The sequence below is a fragment of the Hydra viridissima genome, unplaced genomic scaffold (assembly GCF_058129835.1).
Source record: "Hydra viridissima isolate aposymbiotic clone 2 unplaced genomic scaffold, HvirCarnegie_v1 scaffold_14, whole genome shotgun sequence".
Taxonomy (NCBI): domain Eukaryota; kingdom Metazoa; phylum Cnidaria; class Hydrozoa; order Anthoathecata; family Hydridae; genus Hydra; species Hydra viridissima.
Genome location: NW_028324313.1, coordinates 262,701 through 275,045, shown reverse-complemented (window position 1 = coordinate 275,045; position 12,345 = coordinate 262,701). Strand labels below are relative to the sequence as shown.

Here is a 12,345-nt window from a genome sequence, read left to right as displayed (position 1 = left end):
TACAAGACATTGAAAAAATAATTTCTTTTTTTATTATTCTAATAATTAAGTATTATTTCAAAATATTGGTTGCATGGTAAAATTTTAGCTTACATGCTTAAATGTTGTGTTAAAAAATAAGAAGCTAAAATGCAAACTTTTTTGAAAAATATTATTAACCTACTTTATTGAAAAAAGCTCAAAAATGAAAATGAAAAGGAATAACCAAGTATAACTAAAATGGAAGTTGAATAAAAAGTTCATAAAATGAAAGTAAAATATTAATCAACATTCGCTGAAAAGATAAAACTTGTTCACATAGAGTTTCATCTTCTTTTGAGATTTGGTACTTACACCCAGAAGATGCTGAAGGTGTTTTAACAAGAGAAATGACATTAATTCTTGGCACCCAGCAATTATCATCCCGCTTTGGCCAGTAGTATGACTGACTTGGATAATGTGGATGCATAAACTTTACCATAAAATCATCATTCTCTTTATCAACTTCAGAAACCATGCCAAGCCAGTAAAAATCATCGTATTTGCAAAATAGGTATTGCGACATCATAATATTGTCAATTTTAATAATTTCATATATTTGTTTTTTGAGGAAGTCAAATGTTAGTGCAAAATCATCGTCATCGGATACCCTTTTCATTTTTATAATTGAATGAGAAGATGGTATAAATTGATGGAAACTTCATGTCCTAGGAATAGTGGTTGCTATTAAAAGTCTATCAGTAAGTTTGTTTCTTACTGGCTCCATTTCTTCGGCAGTGACGTACACAAACGTAATCCCACTGATTGACTTTTGACAGTATTCAAACATTGCTTGAGAAGACAGTATATGACCTGTGGTTGGACTCTGCAAGCTAGCTGTTGCAACAAGCCTTTTAACAGTGCCACCTATTCCATCGCATGGAGATTTGCCATGGCTTGTTGCAAAGAAATTCCAGATGCAATGAACAGAAAAATCTTGAGCGTGGTGACATAAATTGAAAAAATGTTTGCAGTTTTTATACTGCCCTGTACAGCCATCAGAAAAATAATGAATTTTTGTAATTGTGGGACAAAGATGAGTTTTTATATGATTAATGGTTTTATGCATAACTTCATTGATAAATCCAACATCATGATTCAAATCATCTGAAATTACACAAAAAGAAGATATTTCCAATTTCACTTTCTTGTAGTAGATGACAACTGGATGAAGGGAACATTGACTCTTGATCCAAAGGTAACTCTGTATCTCGTCTTGTGTACAAAAGTGTAATTCTCTGCTAAATCTGCCAGTACAATAGCCTCATCAATGCTAATTGTTTCTTTGAGATGCTTTAAATAGCTAGATTGTGATTTTGCTATAAATGAATGAGAAGTAATATTATCAAGTTTTTCACACAGGAGCCCTATGAATTCATTTAATGGAAGTTTTATTGTTAATAGTTCAGTTCTATCTGTTAATGTCCACTGTTTGAAATCCACTGACTGTTCATTTTCATCACTGTCATATTGCTCTTTTGGATCATCATTTTGTGTGAGATACTCCTGGAAATAATTTTAGGCAGCTTGTATGCCAGGACAACTATTGCATCGGTGAATCATGCAAACTTTAGATTTTCTGCTGCAGACAATCTTTTTAATGATTTCATGGTAAGATGTTTCAAGGCTTATACCACTCAACATTAATTTAACATTTTGGTGTATTGTACACACATAAACAGAATGTGGGCCGAAGATTGCAAAATTTAGAAAAACCCATTTTATGGCCTGGGTACTTTGTCTTATATGCCACATAGAGCTCCTTTAAGTTACACAATATCAATTTTTTTGACATGTATTTTTTTTCCCCAACACTTACACAGTCTTTTTTACCTGGCATTTGCCTTGAATACTCATCGTCACAGTAAAAAAGCTTTACAAGTTCTATAACATTTTTACTGGTTCGATGCCGTTCAACCAGATCAGGGTAAGCTATGATGCCTTTTTGGTTGCATAAAAGCTTTGCATTTTGAATTTGGTCTATCAGAAAAGCAGCAGAAGAGTTTTCAGTGTTTGGACACTGAAAACTCTTCTGCTGCTTTTCTGATAGACCAAGATTTTGGGGTTAATATCAAAATTTGAAGTTGCTGCCTTCTGTTAGAAACCTTAAGTTTTTCTTTCATGCATTCTACAAGGTAGTCTAGATCACGAGCTTTGGTTTGAATTTCCTTTAGAACTTCATTTTTTGGTGCAACAAGATCGGATTCGGTTACATCCAGAGCAGTTGCAAGCTTCTTAATAACTGCTTCTTCAACCTGCTTTATCTTTCTCTTTCCAAGTGAACGCTTATGAACTTTTAGAGGAGACACTTCAAGTTCGCATAAAGTACTGTTGAGCAATGACCTTGTTGATTCCAATATAATTTCTTTTTCCATATTATCTTCAGTTAACTTTATCTCCAACTCGTTCTCTTCTGATTCTTCACTTGACGCTAATTTATGTCTGCATTGTGGACAAAGTTTTTCACCTGGAACTACGAATTTGCCTTTACTGCATAGGTACTTTGCTGTATCCAAGTTAATTTCACGAAGACTACCTAAAAAAAGGGAAGAGCACTTTTAATATGTATAAAAATTTTAATAAAACCTTAAAAAGTTTAAAATTGTACGGCATTTAATAGTGCACTTTCAGAAGTCAGCTAAAAGGTTAAATATAGCTAAAATAGAATTTGGCTGCCAATAATTTCATTATTGTAACTCACAACATTTTCAAAAAACTAAAAGTTATGATTACTGTAAATACCTTTTATAACTTTGCTATGCGTATTAAATGGGTTGCAGCATCGTGTTAATTTAGTTGTATAACGCTTCAAATAAATATGTTTATGATGGAGACAAGTTGTTGGTTTGGCATTTATTATTGAGAGCCCAGTCCTCCACATTAATATTTCTCTTTCATATTCAGGAATATCTTCAAAAGGTTCAATTCCCAGCAACGATGTATATGTTGTGAGATGATATTCACTTTCTAGGTTGATTCCAATGGAGCACTGTTGGCTGTTTGCCATGACTAAGAAACTGAATTACCAAACAAGATTTAATAATTATTTAATCTAAAATTAAAATAATTTTTTTTCATTGAAATTTGTTATTGTTAACTGTTGTTTCAAAACTATATTTAGGCGACATAACTGACGTCCCAAATCTATATTTATACATCACAGCAGGCATTGCAAAACTATATTTTTCACGATAATTCACTTCACAAAACTTTATTTATATATCAAAACCAACCTTAATAAACTGTTTTCACACACCACAATTGAACCCATGACAGTTCGGCATTTTGGGAAAATATTACCCCGTTTTATGGTTAAGTAATATTATACCATTTTAAAATTCAAAAATTATTCTAAAAGATTAGGATTTAGGTTGATTTCTCTTTTTTTTTGTATTCAACACCTTTAAAAATGGTCAGGTACCAATTTTCAGTAATATTTCTCAACTAGAACTTAAGTTATTCACACAAAAAGTATCGCAGTAAAAGGGAATAGCGGCCAAATAAAGAAATTTTTTGTCTGAATTTCAAAATGACATATCTTCATTATGCTTTAAGTAACCAAAACCATCTTTTTTATAAAGATAGCCTAAGATCATCTACTTCATTTGAAACAAAAAATGGAATCGATGAGACTTGGGCAACTCCGGGAATTAATGAAAAGGGCAACCCATGGTAACAGAACAAAAAGTTTGACAGGCCATTTTAAAATAAAAAAATAACTGTCAAAAAATTTAAATATTTCTAATTTATCTACATTTTTGAATTCAGCAGCCTTAAAAATGGTCAGTTACCAAATTTAAACCACATTATTCCACTAGATCTTAAATTATTCAATTAAAAGTTCTACCACAAAGTTCATAATGGCAGAAGTGGAAAAAAATAAGGCGTTTTAAGTTGAATTTCAAAATGCCATAACTTTTTAATCGTTTGGATTTGGCAGTTCATGTGACATTGTTACATCAGATTTCATGAGTAGGGATGGCACTTTAACTTATTTTAATGTAAAAAAAAATTACTTTTGAAAAAAAAATTACTTTACATAACTTATATTAAATTATGAAATATATTTACATTTTAAAGTAATTCTTTTTTAAAAAATAACATTATATTACATATAAAATTACTTACATAAAGTTAATTTTAGAAATGCGTAACTTATTAAAAACTTATTTAAAATGCGTTATTTTTTTATTGCAACTAAAATTAGTTTACATAAAAGAGTTATTTACTTTTTGTAAAAATGTAATTTACTTTTTACATGTAAAAGTAAATTATTCTTGAAAGTGATCTTACGTAAATATAAGATTTTTAAAAAGTCATATTTACTTTAAAAAGTAAGAGAATAGAGCATCGTAATATGAAATTACTTTTATGCGTATAAGTAACAAAAATAAATATAGGCGGTTTGCATAAAAACTATTTGAAAAAAAAATTAGTTACCATTACAAGTAAATGTAAATTTTTGACATTGAAATACTATACTTTACTTAGTAAGCAATTATATAGTAAGTTATTTTATTTACTTTTATCAAGTAACAAAGTCATTTTATGTTGTTTTAACATACTGATTGGTAAGAAAAACAGCGTAGAATTGCCTGCTTTTGGGTACTTCTGGGTTATAATGTTCGGAATTATTCTGCATGTATGCGGACCGTTTTTGTGGAGTAGTTTTGTAAATTGGGGACAAGTTTAATAAACATGGTGGGTTGCTTCCTATCCATGCCAATCCTTGACTACGTCACTTTTCCGACAGAGCGCACTTTTTCGAAAACTTCCTTTATATTGCGCTTTTTTGATCAAACATTTTTTATGGTGATATAACGCATCAGCGTTAACAATCCCTTCCGGCGGCAAAGTAAGATTATGCCAAAACACGAACTCTTTCTGGAGTTGCAAAGAATTGCTGTCCGCCTCCAAAAATATTTTTGCGGAGAGAATGTTTTTGCCTCTACCTACAGTAGCTTCCGCCTTCCAACTAGCGGCCGCTGCTGGAAATTTTTTAGGAAGTCGGCTCCAACCAAAAGGTGAAAACCACTGGGGGTTGCCGTCAGAAGTTATTTTATATGCAAAAAGTTGAAAAGGTTGCCTTCAGTGGTTTCCACTTCTTAACTGGCGTCGGCCGTCAAAGGGAAGGGGGGGTGGGCGCAAATTTTCGCTCCCTGTCACCAGAAAAAACGGAAGAAAGATCAACGTTTGTTTTTACATTATTAAGCAATTTAAAGATTGATTAAAGAAAATTACATTTTTCCAAAAAGTATATTTTTATGCAGAGAGTGAAAATCTCATAATGAAAGTAAGCAATTCTGTCGCAAAAAATAAATTCTATTTAAAAAATAAAATATTCCGTTTTTGTGAAAACTTTAGTTATTGGAAAAAGTTCAATTAAAACTGTTAATCAACTCTAACGTCCCTAAACATATTTCATAATTCGTTTAACGCATTATCAAATATGTTTAGAATGCGACATAGACCTTTCAAAATGTTTTACAAAAATTATAAACTAAGTATAAATTATTTGATTAAAAACGATTTCCGTCAGGGGCATGGGAGGCCGATAGACTTTCTAGTAAAGGTTTATGCACCCAAATAGTTTTCATTTTAGTCATCTTGGTTGTTGTTATCAACCACGCTGAATAACAACAACCACTTTAACGCTATTAACATGAACCGCGCTGAAAATTAATTCGAAATTTAGAAAAAGATTGTAAAATGCAGACCAATTTATTCTAATTGTATGAAAAGTCTGAAACAAAAACAAAAAACTAGTCAGTGTTTTAAAACAAATTACAACTAAAATTTTGACACTTTTAAAGCAAATTAAAGGCCAAATAAGATTTGATTGCTTTTGTTTAAGAATATAAACAATGTACAATTATATAAACAAAATCAATCGCTGAAGGAAGAAAAAGGCAGCAATTAACCATATCACTGAGTCCCATTTGAAACGTATTTTAAAAACCCGTAGTATTATCGCCAAATAAATCTTCAAAAAATATCCCTTATTAGGTACAATTTAAAAAAAAAAGCTCCTTATATTAAAAAAAAGCCCCATAAATCGCTGGGGTGTGGGGGAGCCTAACCACGGCCCTACCGAACTAGCAGGTGAAGTACAAACCACTCTTGCTTTTGATGCTAACATTGGAATATCTTTTTCATATTTGTACCAAAATTCATCAAACTTCCAGTTTTTTTTGCTTTAAAGCGTAATTGAAAAAAGACAACTCTTGATATTTCGCTTTGATTGTGTTTTTTCTATGGTTTGATTGACACCGCTCAATGTTGTGAGTTTAGCAAATCCATTTTTGTGGTTCGCAGACTGTTCAGGTGAATCTTGAAGTTCGAATCGAACTACTGAATCTGTCTCTTCTAAAAATGAAAATGAGTAATAATATTTTTCAATGTACAAATCTTTTTATAAAAGTACTTTAAAAAATTCTTTACATAAGTTTAAATATATTTAAATTAAAAAACAAATAATATTTTATGACTAACCACTTATCGGCTGGACTTGGCCATTTTGCAAACAAGTGTTTGTAAACCTTGACCTTTGAGGATTTTGTCGGAGCATTGTATTCCAAAATGTTTTTAACAGTTTACTTTCTGCTTCCTGATATTCTTTTTTTGTTAGACACACGTTAGTTCTCGGATCAAAGAAACATGCCAGCAAAGTTTGTAACTTTTGTTTTGGAGATATCTTTTCAATAAAGTATACCTTCATAAACCTGAGAAGACTGCTTCGTAACATGTTTTTTTTCTTGACCAAAGAAGACAATTGTAATAAAAAACATTTAGCTGAAGATTCATTTTGGAGAAAGTTAATTAACGGATTTTGGACAAATTTGGCCGACGAAAGTGTTGGAAAATTTCTAGTAGAGAGAAGTTTGGTTGCTTCAAAGAATGGCACAAGATTATAGTGTAAAGTTTCTAGGAACTTCCAATCTTCTGATAACACATTTAATTTCTTGAGTTTACTAACTTGTTTTCCTGTTAACCCATTGATAGTACCAGGATCTATAGTAATTTTATTATAAACATTTTTAGCTTTAATTATCTTACTAATCTTTAAAAAAGTTGTGTTCCAACGTACATGAAAATCTGACGATAAGCTATTTATTTTTAGGCCCTCTTTCTTAACCTCATCAAAAACAAATGATTGCAGTATTGAAGAAGTTTTAACAAGAGCTAAAGTTTTTCTTATCCTAAATAAAATGATGGATGAAAAGTTAAATAACTGATTAACAGTTTCATTTATTGATGCTTCTTCCTCCTCGCTACTTTTATCATCATCTGAGCTCACGTTTTCCAATTCATAAGTGCACGCATTTTCTACTTGATTGTTTACATCGTGCATTTCAAGCTGTTCTTCCGACGATATATTTTCATTAGACTCAATATCGCTTTCATTGTAGTTATTGTAACAAATAAGATTCTCGTCGACATTTGATGTACCATCTAATAAGTTCTGTGATGGTTTGGCCCACAACTTTATTCCATGATTTAAAACGAGATTTAAGTTATGAAAAAACGCATGAAAGCCGTAAAGCTATAGATCCCATCGCCTTTTTAATGTCTTCAGCTTTGTCTGTTGTTATTGAAAAAACTTTAGTAAAATTTCAAGTTTAGCAACTTCTTTTTTCACGAATGCTGTAAGTCTACTACTTAATTGTCTTCCGTAAAACCTACGAAAGCAAACATATTTGATTTGTATTTAAACTTCTTTGTTAAATAATGCGCTGTTCTGCAAAGCCAATAGGATCAAACCCTATTTTTCCACAAATCGGTTGCTAGAGCAATATGGGTAACTGACTTAAGTTTAGCTGTAAGGTTTTTGAATTGATAGTATTGCTTTCTCACTCGCTTTGCTATTGTCTTTTGATGAGGCGGTTTTTAAAATGTTTTTAAAATGTTTAAAAGGCGTTGCATACCAGGTTTATGAAAATTGTTAAAAGGACGGTCATCTTGAATAATGCAATTTATTACAGCTTCATCTATTTCATCTTTGTTCTGCATCCCAACTAATTTATCTTGAACGAGTAATTTTTTTTGAGAATCGTAAAGGTACTCAGATTTTTTATGAACATGGAAAATATGTTTTCGCAGATTTGGTTCAGGTCCACACACAAGGTTTCCATTCTCTGAGCACATCAAGCATACTTATTTGTGTTGGCGACAAATGAAAATAGGGTCTTAATAGGCAAAGCTTTTATTTTACGGACTGATTTTATAACTTGATCATCGTCGGTATCAGAGTTTGAACCTACAGCACAAACAATGGTTTATAAAAATTTATATCAAGTATTAACGCAAATTAAAGACTAATACAAATACATGACTGCAAGTATTTATTCTGAGTCATTAAACTTCATTGACCTTTCTGTTTTCATTCACAAGTTCATCTTAATATTTAAATAAAATTTACAAACACACCTAAATATGTAATATTGTCACCAGATAGATGTTTTGCTTCAACAGTTGGCGTGTTTGTTTCAGATAAAGACAAACATTTCTGGCGATGTATGTTAATAAAGTTTTGCGTTCCAAATAAAGGTCTTTTAGATAATTTTTTTTTTGGTCTTTTTTTCCAGTCATTGTTGTCAAAAAAGTTAAACAAAATTATTATGGTGCTTGCCTTGTTTACGAGAAGTCTCAGATTCAAATCGTAAATAAAGGCGATGTTTGAGGGATACATTTGGAAAATTATCCGTTATAAATGAACAAGAAAATTTGTAAAGGGAAATTTTTTGGAGAGATAACTATTATCATTTTATCGATATGATAATAGTTATCTCTCCAAAAAGTTTATTTATGTTGCGAGAAAGCTAAAATGCTAAAGTAATTTGTTTTTATATGCCCTTATTATATTTAGAGTCCCTCCTTGATTTTTAGATAATAAAAACATTTATTCATAAAACCTTAAAAAAAACTAATCATAAATTTGCCTTTCAAAGAATCTCTTCTTCCTAAATGGGTGTCTCCGAGGGTAAATACGCCTTCTCCTTACTACTATGTTTAGGCTATTTCTAAATTGGTTTAAGAAAGAAACCCGAGAACCCCACCCGAATATCTCCCTGAAAAAAAGCTCCCCTGGAAAAAATCCGCCCTCCTTCCCAAAAAAAAAGAAAAACAAAAAAAAACAAAACAAAAAAATTTTGATTAAATTAACAGCTTGCCTCCCCCAACTCCTAACCGTCAGTTGTTGCGTGTACTATTTCGTGCATGTTCTCCCTAACAATCTGTCGATGTATATGTACACTCCGCTGTACTAATTCTAAAAAATCAGTCGATAAAACAAAAATAAAAAAGCAACAAATAAATTTTAAAATTTACACAATAAAAGCGGTATCAGGAAAAAGCTAATACATTGATAAAATGACAGTAAAGCGTATCTAAGTATAAAAAAAAAACTATTTAGCCATTTTTCCTGGGAGGTTTTTTCAGGAGGATATTTTTTTTGATACCGTATGAATTGCATACGTTCCGTCATTGAAAATTTTCAAAAAGATAACTGTTCCAGACTACGATTGGTAAAATATTTCCATGTTCGGCCAGGAATTGAACTTTTTTTTTAACCAGGGTCTAAGAATGATTTCAAAGCAAATGCGAAATTGTTTCGGCGCTAGGAATGGTTTTAATTGCCAATATAATCATGGAACGGAGTCGATTATTTATATTTAAAAGGTGCACAGGGAAAAAAAAGTCTTTATCACTTCAGACCAGTTGTTGCCCCAAATTAAATTAACTAAGCTTTACTGCAAGTTTTGTTTCACTGCATTTCACTCTCTCATACAATATCCTTTCAGAGAAAATGTTGACCAAAAGTAAATTTACTTACTTTTTAAGTATAGATTACTTTTAATTGTAACTAAAAGTTATTTAGAATGTAAACTTAAGTAATCAAAAGTATTTTTATCTAATTTACTTTTAATTTACATTTAATTTACATTTCATTTTAGTTATAAAATAACACATGTTTACTTTGGAAAACTAATATTCCATTCACACCAACAAAACCGAGTTTTAATAACACTCGCTTTTAAAACGGTGTTTTATTTAGCTACCATTTTTTTAAACACATTTATTTGAAACATGGTTTTAAAAAGCAGTGTGAATGGAAAAATGCGTCTCAATTTTAAATAACCACGATTAAAACAAGTTTTATTTTTGGTGAGAATGGGGTATAATTATATAAGTAAATTTTATTTACATTTGATTGCATGAAACTTTTTTATGTATTTTAAAAAGCCTTTTTTTTTTAACAATTACTGTAATATAGTTTTTTTAAAAGTAAATTTTTTAAATGTAAAAGTAAGTTACATTTTGAGGTAAAATTATATTATGTTTTGCAATTTTAAAAAAGTAATTAACTTTTTTACGTAAAAGTAAATTACTTTTCCATGACACTCAATTTTACATGTAAATGTAAATTACTTTTTTATATAATTTACTTAAATATAACTTACATTTGAAAGTAAATTCACCTTTCTTTACAAAATAAAAATTGTTTTAGAAAATAAAATTACTTTTAAAAGTAAATTTAAGTTTTTTTTGAACGTTTACAATTATATACGCAATTTACTTTTTCATAAAGGCTAAGTAAAAAAAAAGTGAGTAAAAGTGCCATCCCTATTCATGAGTCTTTACAGAAAAATAAATTATCTTGAAAGAAACAGCAATCATGAAAGCAAAACGTTAAATGATGAGGAATTTCTCTTACAAAATTTAAGGAGAAAGAGCTCAACATCTTTTCCAAAAAGCGTCAATAAACACTTCAGAATTCTCAAGTCACATCATGTTTATCGCATAAGAACTTTGATAACTGTAAAAAATGTGTTTAACAATTATCACTTACTTAGTTTATGGAAGATTAAATTTCTCTACAATCTTCTTTTATAATTCATTTAACTCACTAAAATCAGTCAGTTAAGATCTGGTAAGTTTTTTAGTTTATCAAGATAATCCTAACCCTAACCCCAACCCTAACCCAAAAAAAACTGTTTAAACGGAGGCTTCATTCATTTAGACACAGGTAACGCAGAATTTTTTTTTTGAAACTTAACCAAAAAGTTCATTGATGAATATAAATTTTTATCATCTTCTGTGTTAAGGATGATGAGCGGTGGAGATTTTCTTCTATAAAGAAAGATTTAGTTACATTTTAGTCATATTTTAGGCTAGTTTCAACTCTATTATGTTATAGTTGAAAGAGACAAAATAAACTCAATATATATATATATATATATATATATATATATATATATATATATATATATATATATATAAGTTAAAGGTTGTTATTTATAACTTTTAAGGTTGTAATTTATTGATACTTGTATTATATTCATTAAATTATTTTGTCAATGGTCACTCTCCTCATTTTATGGAATGCACCATAGCTATATGTGTATTGTGAGAAGGGAAAATGATAAAATTGTAAACATTATCTCAAAGTTTTACCCGACTCAAGCATGTAATATTCGAACGAAAAAAAGAGTGAGTCAACCAACAAAAAAGTACGCACGGAGACTTATTGAATTTGTCATATGAATAAGATGATAAAGCGAAAAGAAGAGTAAAAAGTAACAACAACCAAGAAAAGACGTACACGCAGAGAATTATTGAATTTTTCAAATGAATAGACGATATACCGAGAAGAAAAGTAAAAACAAAAACAACCAAGAAAAGACGTACACACAGAGACTTATTGAATTTGTCATATGAATAAGATGATAAAGCGAAAAGAAAAGTAAAAAGCAACAACAACCAAGAACAGAAGTACGCACAGAGATTTATTGAATTTGTCATATGAATAAACGATAAAGCGAAAAGAAAAGTAAAAAATAACAACAACCAAGAAAAGATGTACGCACGGAAACTTATTCAACCTGTCATATAAATAAATGATCAATAAGTAGCAAAACGGTAAACAACCGAAAACTATAAAAAAGCTCAAAAAAAAGAAAAGAAGACAGTTTTTGAAGAGATTTTAAGACGGCAAAGTAAGAGTTAAGAGGAGTAAGAGATTTTAAAATTAGAACTGATTTGTAAACAACTCGAATCTATATTTATTAAAGTGATAAATGCTAAAAAAAGCAACTTAGTAGTTGGTTGTTTGTATCGTCATTCAACAATGTGTCCATCTGAATTTGTTGATCATTACCTAAATTCTCTTTTTGAGAAAACTACCTGAGACAAAAAAAGTTTGTCAATGGGAGATTTCAATTTGACTTGCTCAAATACTATACATCCAATGAAGTTTCACAAAGTTTCAAATTCTCTTTTTCTTTTTGTTTTACTGCCTTCACGCATAACCACTCTTTCTGGAACATT

General features: G+C 30.2%; 1 long non-coding RNA gene and 1 pseudogene across 1 annotated transcript; both read right to left on the bottom strand.

Annotated features, from left to right (window-relative positions):
- Nucleotides 1–214: 214 nt before the first annotated feature.
- Nucleotides 215–3,025, bottom strand: LOC149878649 (uncharacterized; annotated as a pseudogene).
- Nucleotides 3,026–5,867: 2,842 nt separating this feature from the next.
- LOC149878648 (uncharacterized) lies at nucleotides 5,868–6,642 on the bottom strand. Its single transcript, XR_016446928.1, has 2 exons — nucleotides 6,511–6,642; nucleotides 5,868–6,384 (listed from the first exon to the last, which is right to left on the bottom strand). It is a non-coding gene; the product is annotated as an uncharacterized LOC149878648 (long non-coding RNA).
- Nucleotides 6,643–12,345: the final 5,703 nt, after the last annotated feature.